The 17,185-nt window shown below is 45.5% G+C and overlaps 1 protein-coding gene across 1 annotated transcript in view; it reads right to left on the bottom strand.

The window, feature by feature from the left end:
* The window catches only part of ITGA2 (integrin subunit alpha 2), a 659,006-nt gene that overhangs the window by 314,432 nt on the left and 327,389 nt on the right, over nucleotides 1-17,185 (bottom strand). The window lies entirely within an intron of this gene.

Genomic DNA, 17,185 nt, shown 5'->3' with positions numbered 1-17,185 from the left:
AGTGGGTATCCCCGGTGGTTGTGGTTAAAAAGCCAAGTGGGGAGTTGAGGGTGTGCATTGACCTGAGAGAATTAAATCGTTGTGTGGTAGCAGACCGACACCCTTTACCCAACATGGGTGAAATGTTAAGCAGGATTGGCAATGCTAAGTATTTTGCCAAGTTAGATTTGGCGAGTGCCTATCACCAGATCAACCTAGATGTGGAATCACGAAAATTGACAGCCTTCATTACGTATGATGGTATTTACCAGTTTAGACGCATGCCCTTCGGTTTGGTATCAGCATCCTCGGTTTTCCAGAAGGTGATGTATAGGTTGTTTAAGGGTATCGCCAATGTGTGGTGTTTTCAGGATGATGTATTAATATGTGGCAATACTGAAGGAGATCTAGAGAAAACAGTGAAATCTGTGTTGGAAATATGTAGGGTCCGTGGTATCACTTTGAGGGGTGAGAAATGTGTGTTTTCCACTTGGGTAGTGGAATACTTAGGTCATCAGATATCGGAGGAGGGTTTGAAGCCAAAAAGAGAGCTGGTTGATGGTATAAAGAAGATGCAATCCCCCAGGAATAAGGCAGAATTGCGCTCTTTTTTGGGGACAATAGAATTCTATCATCGATTCATAGAGAATTATGCCGACAAGGTAACAGCATTGAGGGCACTTTTGAGAAAAGGTGTAGAGTTTGATTGGAGTATGGAATGTGAGAGAGAATTTCAAGAAATTAAAGCCAAAATCGACATGGCTAAACCTTTGGCCATGTACGACACAATAAAAAAGACAATTCTAGCAGTGGATGCAAGTGAGAGTGGTATTGGGGTGGTGATGTCTCAGGTTGGGAGGGATGGATTGGAGATGGTAGTGTTACATGCCTCACGAATGTTGAGGGGAGCTGAACTCAATTACTCCGTCTTGGAAAAAGAGGCATTGGCGTGTCATTGGGGAATTGAAAAGTTAAAAAACTTTGTGTGGGGCCAAGAATTTGTATTGAGGACTGATCACAAACCATTGAAGGCTATATTTGAAAGTAAGGGACTGGACAAAGTGTCAAGAAGGGTTGCATGTTGGGTCACGAGATTACAGTGCCACAAGTTTAGTATAGAGGTGGTTCCAGGGAAAGACAACATACAGGCTGATCATGCTTCAAGGTTAAGAGTTGAGGACGAATGTGGTGTCGATGGATGTGAAGAAATTGAGGTCATGGTGTTTTCCACTAGTGGTAGCGTGATACACAAGGAAGAATGGATCAATGCGTTTGCTGTGGACGATATGTGGAAACGCATAGCGGCATTCATTGGAGGTGATTGGCCCGAAAAGAGATTGTTATCTAGTGATGAAAGGGCCTACTGGGAGGTGAGGTTTGAACTATCTGTAAAGGGTGATTTGGTATATCGGTGGGACAAGCTAGTTGTGCCCAGTTCACTGAGGAGAAAAATCATTGATTTAGCGCACCAGGGTCATATTGGTGCATATAAAACTAAGGAGGTGATCAAGGCTGATTACTGGTGGCCGGAACTAGACCGAGAGATTGAGAGGGTAATTGGTTGTTGTATTGATTGTACCAAATCAGGAAAAAACATATCTGCATTTGCGCAACCAATGAAGAATGTCGAGAGTCCCAAAGGCGTTTGGCAGGATTTGGCAATGGACATTCTAGGACCGGTAGATATGGGTAGGGGCAGGGGTAACTTTATTGTTGCACTAGTGGACATGTTCTCGAGGTGGACAGAGTTTAAGATCATGAGGGATGTAACAGGAGTGTCCGTAGTGGCATTCCTGGAAGATGTGTTCGAAAGGGAGGGTTTACCTAGAAGTATGTTGACAGATAATGGCCCGCAGTTCACGGGAAGTATCTTTCAAGAATATATGCACAAGTGTGGTATTAAACACAAGAAAACTGCACTGTATTATCCTCAGGCTAACGGAATGATTGAGAGGGTCAATCGCTGCATTATGGAAGGTATCAGGAGAGGTAGTGCAATGGGTCTGGATAGGAAGGTAACTGTAAAAGAACGGATGTATGCGCTGAGAATGGCTCCCAATACTGAGACTGGAGTCAGTCCATTTGAGTTGATGAGAGGGCGGAAGGGCAACACAGTGCTGTCACCAGCGTGGTTAGGCCGGGCAAGGGAGACAGATAAAGTTGTGGAAGAAGTAAAGAAAAGGGTGGACGAGCGGAAAAATAGGTGGGTAGCCAAAATCAATAACAAATTCCCCAAGAGGAAAACGTGTGTTGAGGTAGGAGACATGGTTAGAATAAGAAAGGCTGTCATAGCAAGAAAGGGAGATCCACTGTATTCAGATCCCGTTAAGGTAACTCAGGTTTTTGATGGGGCTGTGAAATTGGAGAGTGGACAAGTATGGAACTTATCACGAGTTGCTAAGGTGAGAAAGTGACATAGCAACTGTCTGCTCTCTTTTGGCAATTTACAATCACTGTACTGTTGTAGGTTGTAATGTCATTGGTTACTAAATTTAAAGTTCATTTGTATATAGTTTATTTTGTTAAGGGAGGGGGGTGTGTTATGATAATGTCTCAGTATTGCACTGAGACTGTGTACAATGTTATTAGAATGCTCAGTGTGAAGGATGCCGTGACATCATTGTTGGATACATTGGAATGTTATGGGACGTCTGATAAAGAATGTTATCCTTTGAGGAATGCTAGTTGATTGATGTTGTGAAGAGGGTTGGGGGTCTCTACCTTATGACTTGTATACCTGTAATAAAATACATGTTCAACCCATCGCTGGTGTGGTGTCGCGCTTTCACACAAGGCCAAATAAATGTTTCTATGGGATGGTTTCCACTGACGGGGGGCCACAACCAGACATTAGTTCATTGTACCTTTCACAAAGCAGACATTTCCATTTGCACATTTTAGTTTGATCGCACCAACAAGGACAGTACTGTACCAAAATGCTAGGCAACGCTCCCTTTACCAACAGTACCAACAGCAACACCAGACACATATTTCTGATTAGTTAGGAATACTCAGTGAGGTGAAGCTGTGCCTCTCTAAGCACAGTGATTACCCTTAGTACCCTAGAGTTAAACCAGACATTTTTAAAAATATACACAAGTATATGAGCCTGTTGACTAAGTGTGAACCATTCTATAGAACAGCTTATTTTACCTTGTTCATTCTCAGTAGTGGGTCGCGCATATTTTTGCAACTGATGAATTTGTGTTGACATTAATGTGTATGATGATGATTGTGCTCTCAAATTAAATATCCGAGCATGTGATGTAGAATTGCATGGATGTTTGTGCGAATAAGCAAAGTAAACTTGATATGCTTTGATTAGATAAATGGCCTACTCCTCAGCCTACTCACCTCTATCCTGGCACCAATCAGAAGTGTCCATCACCCTACAGCCCTTCTGATCAAAGACCTTTGCAAATTACAACAGATTACACCCACAGTCATCAAATGGCTTTGGTTGCACCTACAAGTACACATCCCATCACAACTAGCTACATCATTTACAAAGCCATTACTTTGCATGTGCCCTCCTATGTTGCCAACAAGGTCACCAACTCTAGTGGCCAATGCTCCACAAGAAGCCATGACCTGGCCAGAATAGAGCTGCAAACATGGACAACAGAAAATAACAGGACATGGGGATTCTTGCTCTTTGCCCCAGGATGTGGGACCTCATACCCATAACATTAGTCACATTCTCCTGTGATTCAGAAATGTGCTCAAGATCCTCCTCTTCAAGGAGCACCTTCTTCACATACACCGCATAATCCCACCCACCGGCCGACCCCATCTCACCCTCATTTCTGCACCTGTTGCTTAACTGTAATGTATTTGTACCCAGCTGCAACCTTTGCTCCTTTACCTTTATTCCTATTACTCAATTGTTGTAAAGTGTTCTGCTGCTTTTAGAAGCTATATCCATGCTCAATAACTACCTAGAATAGAACACAATACATTAAATACATTGTGGCTTCATGGAGCTCACCTATTGGGTCCTGCGTGGTCAGAGCCCAGAACACCTGGCAAGATATGCTGCACTTTCCAAGCATTATTCTGACAGCACACATTGTAGTTCATGCTGATTTCAGCACACCATGAAAGCATTATTGGGACCAGGGCCCATAGGAGGCGGCATCTAGGCATCTACTGTGTGATGTGTGTTAATGTGCGACTTGCAGAGAGGCCTATGGGTCACCTCCTGAATCTGTATGACTTAACCCTGTAATGTTTGCCGTTAAATGAATCACCATATGTTAATGAATGCAGTCAATGCAACGGTGCACCTCGGCACTAAAGACATTCTGTCACTTACTTAATTCCACCACTAGCAGGCCACACATGGGCACCTTGCTATTATTGGGACTGCACAAGCACATAAAGAGATGGCTGCCATAATTTGATCTGTTTGTCGCAATAAAACGAGAGGCAAGCTGTATCTTTGACTCACGGGATTCTTTTCGATTTTCCACATGAGACATCCAAGTCAGATGGCCACACACCTCCATGTGGTAGAGTGTGGCCTCCTGGAATGAAGGAGTATGTATTTCCTGTGCCTTCAGCAACATCTTAGCTGCGGCTAAATGGTATATGTTGGAATGTAAAGTCCAATATGGTCTGTTCGACTACCCGATGGGGGTCTGTGATTTTCTATTTAGTTTGTCCACACTTCAATCTGAAGAGGACTAATACAGGGACAAAAGCAATAAACAATTACAAACAATTCCATTGTTAGTGGCAAGACCACGAATACATCCTCCAAATATGGAAACGCTAACATAATCAAAATGACAAAAATATTCTAGTGACACTGGGGACAGCTGTCAGCTGCATCTTTGAAACCTAAATGGACCGAGTGCAAGCTAAGGTGGTATCCTACCTTCCTCTGAGTGGTGGTGGTCACCCTGCAGCCCTACCTGCCCCTCTTTACAGATCCCTCATTTCTCCTTGTTCTTCAGCTGCATTGGTGTACACAGCTTTCGACACTCCAATGTGTGGGTGGCGCATTCAGGTGCGTGCTTGCCTTGGGTAAATCCCCTCAGTGTCTTGTCAATTGAGTCTGGGAGAACCCTAAGGCCAACAGGCCCCAGCAAAATGTATCTCTGGGGGACCTCTCTTTCCCGTTTCTTGCACAAAGTTGCACAGGAGACACTTACATTAGGTAGAATTGTGGAAATTAGCCATGCATCACATTTAGATTGAATCGTGCTGATTAGCCACCTAGAAGAGCTTTGTGAGTACCCAATGTACTAACCACCCCTCTCCTGTTCCCTTCCTACACACCTCTGTTACTATAAACACCAATTCGGCTAGCCAAACTACACACAAACAACCACCCGACATAACTAACACTCACATACAACAACGACCCCAGGCACTGGGCCTTACCCCTACGGACACAACAAGCCAGTGTGCACAACCAAATACCAGCCAACTTAAAACATAAAACACGCCAACATAACAGACATTCGCACACAACAAACAAGCCAGGCATTGGACCTCACCCTTATGGATACACAAGCCAGTGTGCTCAACCACAACCTTAAACACCAGCCAATTATTTGCACATAACAACACACAGCCAACATAACAGACATTCACTTAAATCAAGCATCCCATGCATGGAGCCTCCCCCTTACAGATACAAGCCAGTGCACACAATCAGCCCATCCGCAGCCCAACACACACAGACACCATTTTCTCCTGGTTCTGGACCTATCCTATCCCTCTACCCTCACTAATCAACCGTTTCCTCTTTCTTGCAGATCCACGAGAGCACCTGGAGACTGCCCCTGGGTGACAGCAGTGCATGGTATAAATAAACATAACATAACTGGCTTCCCTAAAGCTCTTTTGTGCCCCAGCACTTTAGTTCTCACACCACCACTGTCAACTCGTGAAACACACAAGGATTAGCTGCATCAATTTACTCAGCCCTACGCAATCATTCCAGCATGAACTGTCATGTGGTATCTATACTGACTGCAAGACCAGGATGTCACTCGCCCGGCAGGAGATCACTCCACATTAGTGGGTCCTGGTGGGTTCTCGCGACAGGTGCAATGTAAAACTAATCCCACTCTCAAATCCAAGTCCATTATATGCAAAACTATCTTACCATTTCAATAGATGGAAGGATGGGTGTGTGTGTGTGTGTGTGTGTGTGTGTGTGTGTGTGTGTGTGGGTTGATGGATGGGTGTGTTGGTGGATGGATGGCTATGGATGGATGATGCAGCACCCATCCACATGTAATACAGTGTTCAGCTTCCCTCCACTTCATGGCAATGGAACCGATTCACAGCTTTGCACACACAGGAACACATGCCCTGTCGAAAATACCTCATTCATTCCTTTCACATGATTGACTGGAAACCTCCAGGTGCCACTTTTAGCTTCTGTACCGCCACTAAGGATGCAATAGGCTACTTTATCATGTATATCTGTGTAAGAAATGTGGTACACTGTCCAACGTGCTGATTCTGGTACCTGGCCAGCAGGGCTTTAATCATGGCACCAGCATTCCACAAACATAACAGTTTGATTCTAGGCCAATCACTCCTTCTGCAGAGCCTTGCACTGTAGCTGCCCTACAGAACTCATGTATTGTTTACTATTAGTAGCTATACACAATCATTGCACAGAAGTCTAAAATAGCGATCATTGAATCCCATACACTGACTTGGAAAAACTATAATTACACAAATGAATACGTTGCATTCACCAAAATCAAGAGATTAGGGAAACTAGATATTCAACATCTCTTATGTGGCAGAAGCGGAGAGACAGACGAGACAGAATGGAAGGCAGAAATCTGGAGACCTTTCAGAAGGAGCGACGAGGGAGACAGCCAGGATGAAATAGGAAGGGAGTGCAGAGAGTAGATACACAGCCAGACAAAATAGCTGGAAAAGAAGATACAAAATAGGAGGGAGAGAGGACAGACAGGCGAAGAGCAGATAAGAAGCTGCGAGTGGAGACTGAAGAGAGAAAGCAAAGAAAAGATGGCAGAAGCAGAGAGACAGACGAGACAGAATGGAAGGCAGAAATCTGGAGACCTTTAAGAGGGAGCAACGAGAGAGACAGCCAGGACGGAAATACAGAGGGAGTACAGAGTAGAGACACAGCCGAAGAGGCCCCGGGGAGAGATAATGATAGAGCGCTGGTAAAAAGACGCAGAATGAGAGGAGGAGAGAGAGAGGAGACACTGGCAGAGGCAACACCAAACAAAAAGTGTCGCTAAGCACGACAAGCATCAAAAGGAACAAAAAGAAGAAAAGAACTTGCCACTGCCGTCTTTACCTTTCCAGTCCTGCTGTCCTCAGCCCCATAGCCTCGAGTGGAAGCAGGTTGCTAAGATCAACATGCTGCTGCTGTCTGCTGAATGGATGCAGGCAGCTTGTTGTCACCGGAGCACTGCGCAGCCTGGGCATTTATATACAAGCACATAACAGCACATGAGATTTCGATGTCCAGAAGCAGGGCCAGCGCTAGCCGTGTGCAGCATGTGCGGCTGCACTTGACCCCGCGCCTGCTAGGCCCTCGCACAGAGGTCTCCGTTGATGCCCTCCTCTTGCAGGCTGCAGAGTGGGCAGTGTGCTCAGAGTACCTAAACTTGCTGCAGTGCACTCTGAGCTTACGGGCGGCACACGCTGCAGCATGCATGAGGACGGGGAAGCTTGCTGGAATATCTTTTTCAAAAGCGGCTGTTGTCCCTCGAGGTTTGGCTCCCTTTTTTTTCTTCTGGTGAGGCAACTTGCCAGCCATCAACCTCCTGCTGCGACCCTGGAGAGACAGACACACACCCTGCCCAGTGGCCCGGTAGGCCCTGTGGGCCTCATAAGCACTGCTGATCACATTCTTTATTGAAGCAGAGCGTTTAAACTGGGTGTAATTTACTATTGATGGCCTATTTAAGAGACCATTGTGTTAAGAACTGCAATGGGGCATTTTTGTTTTGGAAGCACATGCAAAGCGGCAGTTAGCTGCCTAAAATCGGTGCCTTTCACCAGCACAATTAAACATTGCACAAAACTGTCTTAGCTAGTCGCCTTATTTCCACATGTTTATATTTACCAGGCCCAAAAGCGTTTTGAGCAGAGCGTAACATATTCCGCACATCATATATGAAGCATGCAAGTGAGCCATGAGACTGGAGGGGACATTTCTCTGCTTCTGGTCCTGTACTGATTTTCAGGGCACAAGTCGATACATGTGGGTGGACAGCGTTGTTCAACGGGTAAACGCAATGCTGGTTCTGTGTTTTTAAAGCCAGCGTTAAAAAAAGTTTGCGTGCTCAAGTATTCAGCTAATAGGATTTCACACCAGGTTGTCATGTTTCCAATGCATACGCTTACCCACAAGAACACATAAAAGTGCCATTAAAGCGCACGGCGCATGTTTGGATTTTGTTTTCTTTGGAATATTTCATTAAAAATTGTTTGGCTTAAAAGGTGGGAACCTTTTATACTTTGCTATTGTAGTTATTGAAATTTCTCTCTGATTATTTATTTATATATTTATTACCAGAGGGAGGCAACCCTGAACACCTGAATCCAATCAGCCTTCCTGAAGATTGCTGAGTCATGAAATCCCGCTAGGAGGAGAACATCTTTGGACTGTTTTGAGATTACTGCAGCTGCGACCCATAGTAGTTCCCCTGCCACGCTTCCTTTTTGTTTGCAGATCTAACTGGAGACTGGGGCTACAGAGGGTTGCACAAGGGCTACACATGCCTGACTTTGGAATGCCACACTGATGGTTACTTCCCCTCCTTCCTACTGAGGGCTAATATTGAAAAATGGGAGAGAGTTGGATCCTGGCTGGCTCTACACTATAGTTACCGGAATTCCTTGCTGCCACATCCTGCTACTTACCAGGGGGATGCAAATAACCAGTGGGGTCCGCCAGGCATTAATCTGGTTACAAAAGCCTTACCCAGAGTCCTTAGCTCACTATCTTTCTCAGAGGAGAAATATCCAAAACATATCAGTTTTTTTCCTGTCTATGCAATTCTCCTCTGAAAAAAAGTGTTCCCTTGTGTTCCCTTGTGCCCCCCTCCCCTCTCGCACACAGGTGTTAACTGTTTTGCTTGATTCTTCTACCATGCTCCCCTCTGCCCCCCTCCAGCCTACTTCTGCAGGAGTCTGTCCTGATACATTCTGTTTTCACCATCACCGTATTGTGGCCAATGCTGGTTTGACTTTTATGGACTTCATTGATTCACGGTGCATCACACTTTCTCAACTCTCATGCTGGACTTCCTTTGCATCTTGTACTCATGATGGCCCTGAATCATGCTGTTCCCCTCTTCATCTTGTATCCTGGCTTGCAACATTATGTGTTACTACTGACTTCTGCAATTGTATTCGCTCTCCACTCTTGCTTCTCCACTCTTTTTGACTGCTTACTCTCTGTTCTCTCCTGCTCTCCCTTTTTCCCTTTTCCTATCTCCTCCCCTCTTCCCCTTACTTTCTTCTATGCACTTACTCTATCATAATTGTCCCCCGACCTAGTATGATAGCAACCTTGTCTGTCTCCTCCCCGTTGCCTCTCCCCTTACTTGTTTCCCCCCTGTCCCCTCCAGCACTATCTGAAATGTCGTCAGGCCTAGTACGATAGTCGCTTGTTTTGTTCCTCTCCTCCCTTTCTGCACCCCTCACCCTCACCTTTTGTTTTTCTCCGGCTCTACCAGAAATGTCGTCAGGCCTAGTACGGTAGTCGCCTGTCTGTTTCCATTTCCTTCCCACTCTCCCCCTAACTTCCTTATCTATGTCTTAGCTCTTGCACTATCCGAAATGTCGTCAGGCCGAGTACGATAGTTAATTTCACATCCTTACTGTTCATGGCCTATAAGAATGTCATTGTATTTTCCCTTGTTCCCTCGCTTGCCTTGAAGCGCTTTGAAACACAATGTGTATAGGCGCTATATAAAGAAACTATCATATCATTATCATTATCATATCATGTCTGGATCCCCCTAATAACTTAGGGTGAGACCCAAAGTTACTTAAATTATGCAAAAACAAGGGGATCCTGGGAGTCTCTCTGCCGAACATTAGTATTGGTTACGAGGGCCTTACCCAGATTCTTGAGTTCACTATCTTTCACAGAGGAGAAATATCCAAAGCATGTCAGTCTTTGTCCTGACCTGGGGTAGTCCAGCACTGAAATGCTAGGCAATTCTCCTATGAACAAGAGTACCAACAGCAACCATTTTTTAAAATCCCGGACCCCAAAACAAATATATAATTAAAAAAAGAGAAATGTGACTTTTTTTTCGGTCTTTTTTTTTCGACCTTATTGTTAGTCGAGATTTTTTTTTCAAGATTTTGACCGACCACCAATCCAATCAGTCTCTCTAAAGATTTTGAAGGCATGAAAGCACGCTAGGAGGAGAACGTCTTTGGACTGTATCAGATTACTGCAGCTGGGACCCAGAGTAGCCCCCACCACCACCATTCCTTTTTGTTTGCATATCTAACTGGGACTGGGGTTCCAGAGGGGCTGCACCGGGCAACACATGCCTGACATTGGAGTGCCATACTGATGGTAACTCTCCCCTCCCCACTAAGGGCTAATATTGAAAAATGGGGGATAGTTGGATCCTGGCTGGCTCTACACTACAGTTACCTGAATTCCCTAATTCCACATCCTGGTACTTACCAGAGGGAGTCAACCCTAAACACCTCAATCCATTCAGCCTCCCTGAAGATTTCTGAAGCATGAAAGCGCGCTAGGAGGAGAACATTTTGGACTGTTTGAGATTATTGAAGCTGGGACTCAGAGAAGCGCCCCTGTCACCCTTCCTTTTTGTTTGCATATCTAACTGGAGAATGGGTCTCCAGAGGGGCTGCACCAGGGCTTCACATGCCTGACTTTGGAGCGCCATTGAAGAGGGATGGGGAAATTCACCCCCTCTCCCATAAGGTACGTGACACAGAAGAAGGCCAGGAGATGCCGTGAACGCCCATACTATTGCGGACCAATTCCTAGTGCTATAATGATAGATAAGTATGTTGAAAGGTACCCCCTTAGCCAGCCCTAGAGGCCATGTGTGGTACAAGTGTACCCCAGACTGGATGAGAAGACACAGGCTGCAACTAAAGAGACCTCAATTGACAGTATTGATTAAAGCCACGTTACCGACGTCATTAGATACACTCCGACTTAGCAGTATTAGACATGAAACACACGAGCCACCCGCACATCGGAAACAAACACACTCTCGAATACATGAAGAGCACAAGCATACAGTTCTGTAGTTAGAGGACAGATACATATGCATACTGTCATTGCTTTTATTATTTTGTCATTAGCTTAATGCCGCAACGCAGAAACTGCAAGAAGCAAGAGATCCTGAATGAAGCTTGCACATGCTTATATGCAAATAACCTTATGGGACCAGACAGAGCCACGTGTGACTTACATATGGAGAATACAGAATAGCATGGACACTGTAGGAACCGCATAATGGTTTAGGAAAATTACAGCAGGCCACAAGACTCTAAGCTAGAGCTGAGTGAGTTGAATTCAGGCTGTACCAGAGCAAACGTGTGAGCAAGGACCTGATGCCAAGGCCACCAGATAAGAGTGACATTCAATTCCCTGAACGACAGTAACACCAGCTGCAATAAATGCGAATAATTCTTCATAATTCAGAGCGGCAGAGCTCCAAATCATGGCCTCTGAACACATGACCTGGCTCACTCAGTCAATGTACAAATACCAACGCTGGGAAAGGGAGCTGATCCCATGCCGCCAGACAGAAAGCTTGCAACAAAGATGTTACAACATGAGATAAGTGTTGCATGAGATGAACGGGCACTCCCATAGTCTGAGGTGGTGCACGAGTTACAATACAGACACATAGTCGTTCTTATTACCTTGAGGAGGTATGCCAAGGAGCTGAGAACCTTTGCGGATCCCATGCCTGGGGAGGTCAGCTCTAGCCAATCACAGTTCAGGCTCCTACGGGAGGGGAGCAATAGGCAAGAACCAATGGTATGACCCTCACACTGCAACATTGTTAGAGATAGCAATTTGGGGATGGACCAGGCCAGCCACCTGACATGCATGAGCCAGTAGATTAACATGTATAGTGTCCACTATAGGTGGACTATTACTCAGTACCCAATCAAATACTGTGATAGGTTTTCTGGAGAGGGGCACAGGTTGCGACGTCACTATGACACAACTTTAGGACAAAACTGGCCTGCTAGCCAGGAGATGTTGTGTGTTCCTCAGATTTCTTCTATCCTTGCACTGATCCCTGTTGGTTTTGCTGTGATAAATCGCAGTTTGATCTTGCTGTCTGACTGGGCCTATGTTCCTTTTGGGGGAAGGTGTTGGACCTTCCAAGAGTCTGCAAACTCCTAGTGGCCCTCAAATCTACCTGGGAGTTTGTCCCAACAAGTTGGTAGCCAGAGGATGGTTGGCGGCGCCAGCCCAGCACCAGGTTGACTCCTTCGCCACCAAACCTGAGAGGCTGCGGGACCCTCGCATATTTCGAGAAAGATGGGAAAATGCATGCCCATTTAAAGGTCATCGAGAGCCCCTTGGAAATCATCCTGCCTGAGGTCAGCAAATTGTCCAGGCAGACCTGGACGAGGAGTCGAGCGCCTTGATGGGCAGTGGGCAGCCGAGCAGCCCCACCACAGCATACAACAGAAGTATTAGTCCAGTCCAACAGAAATTGTGGGTGTAAGGGAGGGTAGTGAGTATTGTGGAGTATTGTTTGATATTCAAACAAAGAGGAGGGCAAACAAGAACACAGACCTCCCAGCGCTTGCACAAATTATGTAATGCTTGGTCTATAGGCTACGGGTGATTGTATGGAGTGGGTGTATTGCCCTACACACCAGAGTGTACATTAAACATTTTTGAATGGGGTATACAATCACACTGCGCCAGACACAATACAAGTTTTAATGTGCACAGGTGCACAATGTTTTAATTAGAACAAGGTCAGCCTGACACGTGTTTCGAGACTTGGCTCTTCTTCTGAGGTAAACTGTTTTGCCTAATTCGCATAAAAATCACAAATTATTTTGTTCCACAAACTATTCAATTCTGCTTATACCTGATTGCAATTTGTAGTTGCGAAGAGACTAAAGTTAAATTGTTGCTGCCTTTCGGCATCTAAACGATTTGGGGGACGATTCGTGGGAGGAATTGTAAGGCAGCAACAATTTAACTTTAGTCTAGTCTCCTGGGCAGGAGGTAGCACATATGATTTAGTGGACACCGATCTTAGCATGAAACCTAACACAGACTTGACATCGCAGAGACTAAGTTTTGCTGATTTTTGTTGTAGCATCATGGACACAGGATCTGACAATGATGACAAACACAGCGGGGTCGAGAGGGGGGAACAGGGCCAGTCACAGTCCACAGGGACAGACAAGTGGGCGTCATGAGAATTTAGGACCCATGCACAAAGAAAAGGAGTGGCTGATTCAGACGAGCAGACACAGCAGAAAAACGACTTTTGCACCCCACACAACACATGTTAATAGACTAAGGGATCTCCCAGGATGAAGGAGGGCAGAGACAGCCATAGCCTGCTCGAGAGGACGATTGTCCAGAGCCTATGACGATAACAGGAGAGTGCCCACATTGGAACCAGTAGATATATGTACAGACAGGTAGGACGAGAGGGGGCCTCGACAAATCAGACTGTATCAAAGGACACCTGAGGAGGTGAACGCATATTCACAGATGCCTTTATTAGAGGGAGGAGGGGGAAACCTCAGTACGTGTCATGGAAGTACACAAAGAAAATGTTTAGGTTACCATCATTGAGTGTGGGAGCAGGGACATGGATTTATGAGATGGAGAAGATGACAGCTGGTCACAGACTAGCAGTGGATGACATAAAGGGACAATTAGTATCGATATTAGGAGACGCAGCTAATGACGTATGGAAAAGGGCAGGATTCCCAGCGGTGGCGACACAGAACACAGCGCATGATGGGGCGCCATTTGCAAACTGCAGGGCAGCGGTATGGCAAGCATTACAAACACAGTACCCAGACACGTTCGACATTGGGGCGATTACGTCACGTAAAATGAGGGAAGATGAAGATCCTGTGCAGTACATTAAGGAGATTCAAGAGCTTTGGTGCCTCGAAACTCGAGAGCCTAGGGACAAAACAATAGAAATATTTTATCATATTTTAGTGCAGGGACTATCAGAGCAAGTACAGAAGAGTTGGAAGAAACTGGTGCGGATGGAAGCAAAGGGATGGCCAGAAATACAACTCACAATAGTGCATCATTGTAGATTGTGACAGGAGAAGGTTAAGCAAAAGATGGAAGATAGGAAGGCAGATGAAGCCAAACTAGTGCAGCAGAAGATATCAAAGTATGTGATGGAAGGGGTGATTTAAACCAGCCCCAACCCACAGGCACAGCTGCACTATCAGCAACCCCAAAAGTTTGCACCGCCCATGGGGGGAGGGTACATGGGGTGGGGCAGCCCACAGCAGGGATTCTGAGGAAGGCGAGGTTTACAAAGGGGGCATGGCTCCAGGCCACAGATGCATCACAACCAAGGGGGTGTCCAGGAGGGCTTTAGGGATAAGGACAGCAGATGCAGCAGAACTCAGGGGACTTTTTCGGGGGAGGGGGGATTTCAGGACATGGGAGAGAGCCATCACAGTGCTTGACCTGCGGCCAACAAGGACACATTTCACAAGCATGCCGATTTGGAGGGATACAACAGAATTGGGGAGAGCGCGGCCAACAGAAATGTCAAGGAGGCCAAGAAGATTATTATGCACAGGACCAGCAGCCACAAGGGCAGGTGCAAGGTACCTATCAACAGATACCACAAGCACAGCCACCAGCATCGGTGCAACCACAGCACAGATACAGGTACCACAGATGACAGCACAGATAGTGCATTATTTACAAGCACCACAGATTAGGGGGAGTACCCAAAAGCTAGCCCAGATACAGGATGACCGCTCACCGGGACAGGTGGACGCTGTGGCAACAGTACCCCTCTGACGACTGGGAGGGGTCAGAATGGTGGGGAACAACCCTTTTACAGGGAATGGGTTATCCATGTACCCCCAACAGGACAGCCCACAGATGAACTTGATGTTTCCCATCCTGTCGGTCACACCCAACACTGCAAAGGAACGTCACATAGAGGTGGTAATAGGTGACAAAACATTTCCTTTCTTGTTGACACTGGGGTGACTAGGTCATGCATTAGTGAGGGAACATTTAAGTTGCCAGGCAATGCCAAGAACACTCAAGAATTCTCTAGGGCTCAAGAAGTGGTTCCTTTAACTGATCATATCTCACTATAAATAGGAGATCATGACTTATCACTACCTTTGCTTTACTCTCGACAGATACCTGTAAACATATTGGGGCGAGACATCATGAGCAGACTAAACATGACTATTTCGTTCACAGACAAAGGTATAGTGTGGTCAACACAAGGCATACAAATGTTAAGGTTTACCTACACTATTTCGAATTACATTTTTTTGAATGCCATAATGTTGAAAACATTTGGCCGGAAAGAAAAATCGAATGTCTTTTTTTAAATGTTCTGTTCGAAATGGGGGGGTTCACCCACAACCCTCCTTTTTTAAATCATTTTTTGTACATTAAAAAAATAACACATTCAAGATTTTTTTTTGGGCCAAATGTTTTAGACATTATTGTCATTTGAAAAAATGCATTCGACATATTAAGTGGATACCACATGTTAAATGTAAAACAGATCATCCAAGCATATTGTGGACACACAGTACAGAGGGGGGTGACAGTGGACCCAGAGATGTTTCAATATGGGACTGACATTGCCATTGCATGGATGCCAGCATTGCAGGGAAGGTGTGACGAGTTCCAAGCGAATACCAGAGATGCCATTGGATGAGCCAGAAGGGACAATAGAGTCCATAGAGATAGAGGCAGTGTTGGCAAGAGAGGATTGGATTGCAATACATGGAGTGGATGACACTGGGAGGGCAGGGAGAGCAATAATTGCAGTTGCAGAGGGGTGCAGGCTGACCACAATGACAGTTGATGAACTATTTGGAGAAGAGAGACAGGAAAGGTAGACAATTGTTAATAGTTCAAAATGAGTGTAACATATTGGTTACAGATGCATTACAGGGAGGTGCCACAGAGAATAGTTATGGCGCTGGAGGCGCCACCCTCATTTTGGGAGGAGGACATGTCCAAGGTGCCCAGCAGTTTATGGACCACAAGTCCTTATGACATGGGCTGCATAAAGAGCATAGGGGCAGTGAAGATTAAACTGAAACCAGAAGCGATTTTACCAAGGGTAAAGCAATACCCCCTAACCAAGGAAGCAGATGAAGGCATTTATGAAATAATGTCAGCTTTGATTGACAGAGGCATTCTGGTACCGTCAGAATCTCCATGCAACACAATGGTGTACCCAGTGTGTAAGGCCAACGGGGGGGTCATGGTGTTTTACTTAGGATTTAAGACCTCCTAACCATATTGTAGAAGCAGAGTATCCTGTAGCAGCAAACCCTGCAAAGATTGTGTGTGGCATTCCAGTGGAAGCTACCTGTTTCACGATTATTGATTTAAATAATTAATTATTTTCAGTGCTACTACACCCAGACTCACAAGACTTGACCAGCTTTATTTACCGAAACCAAAAGTGGAAACACACTCATTTACCACAAGGTACTGTAAGTCACCATCTATATTTAACAGAGTGATACAGGTGGATCTAAGCAACATAGAGACAGAAAGCACAGTTTTGCAATATGTAGATGACACTTTGATTTGTAGTGAGGCAGAAGATCAGGGCAGAAGGGACTCAGTGCACATGCTGACAGTGTTAGCTGACAAAGGGTGCAAGGCCAAACTACAGTATTGCAAGCAGGAGGTGCTGTGCATTGTGCAGATGATATTTTAGGAGGGCCGACACATTGCCCTAAAGAGAGCAGAGGCAATACACAAAACACCCCAACCCACAACAGTAAGGGAAATGCAACAGTTTTTGGGGTTGTGCAATTACTGCAGAGCATGGGTCTTTGAATACAGCACATACACCAGGCCATTACTAGGCACAATGAAAGGGGCACAAAGGGGAACAAAGGCACTGACATGGACCAAAGAAATGACTCAGGCTTTTGAAGAACTGAAGGAGGCCATTAGTACTGCTCTAGTGTTAGGGACCCCCAACTACAAGGAGTTTTTCTTGTT

This window comes from Ambystoma mexicanum, chromosome 6p, assembly GCF_040938575.1.
Source record: "Ambystoma mexicanum isolate Mex_15411 chromosome 6p, UKY_AmexF1_1, whole genome shotgun sequence".
Classification (NCBI taxonomy): Eukaryota; Metazoa; Chordata; class Amphibia; order Caudata; family Ambystomatidae; genus Ambystoma; species Ambystoma mexicanum.
The sequence above is the reverse complement of the archived record's forward strand: the minus strand, read 5'-3'. Positions and strand labels throughout refer to the sequence as shown.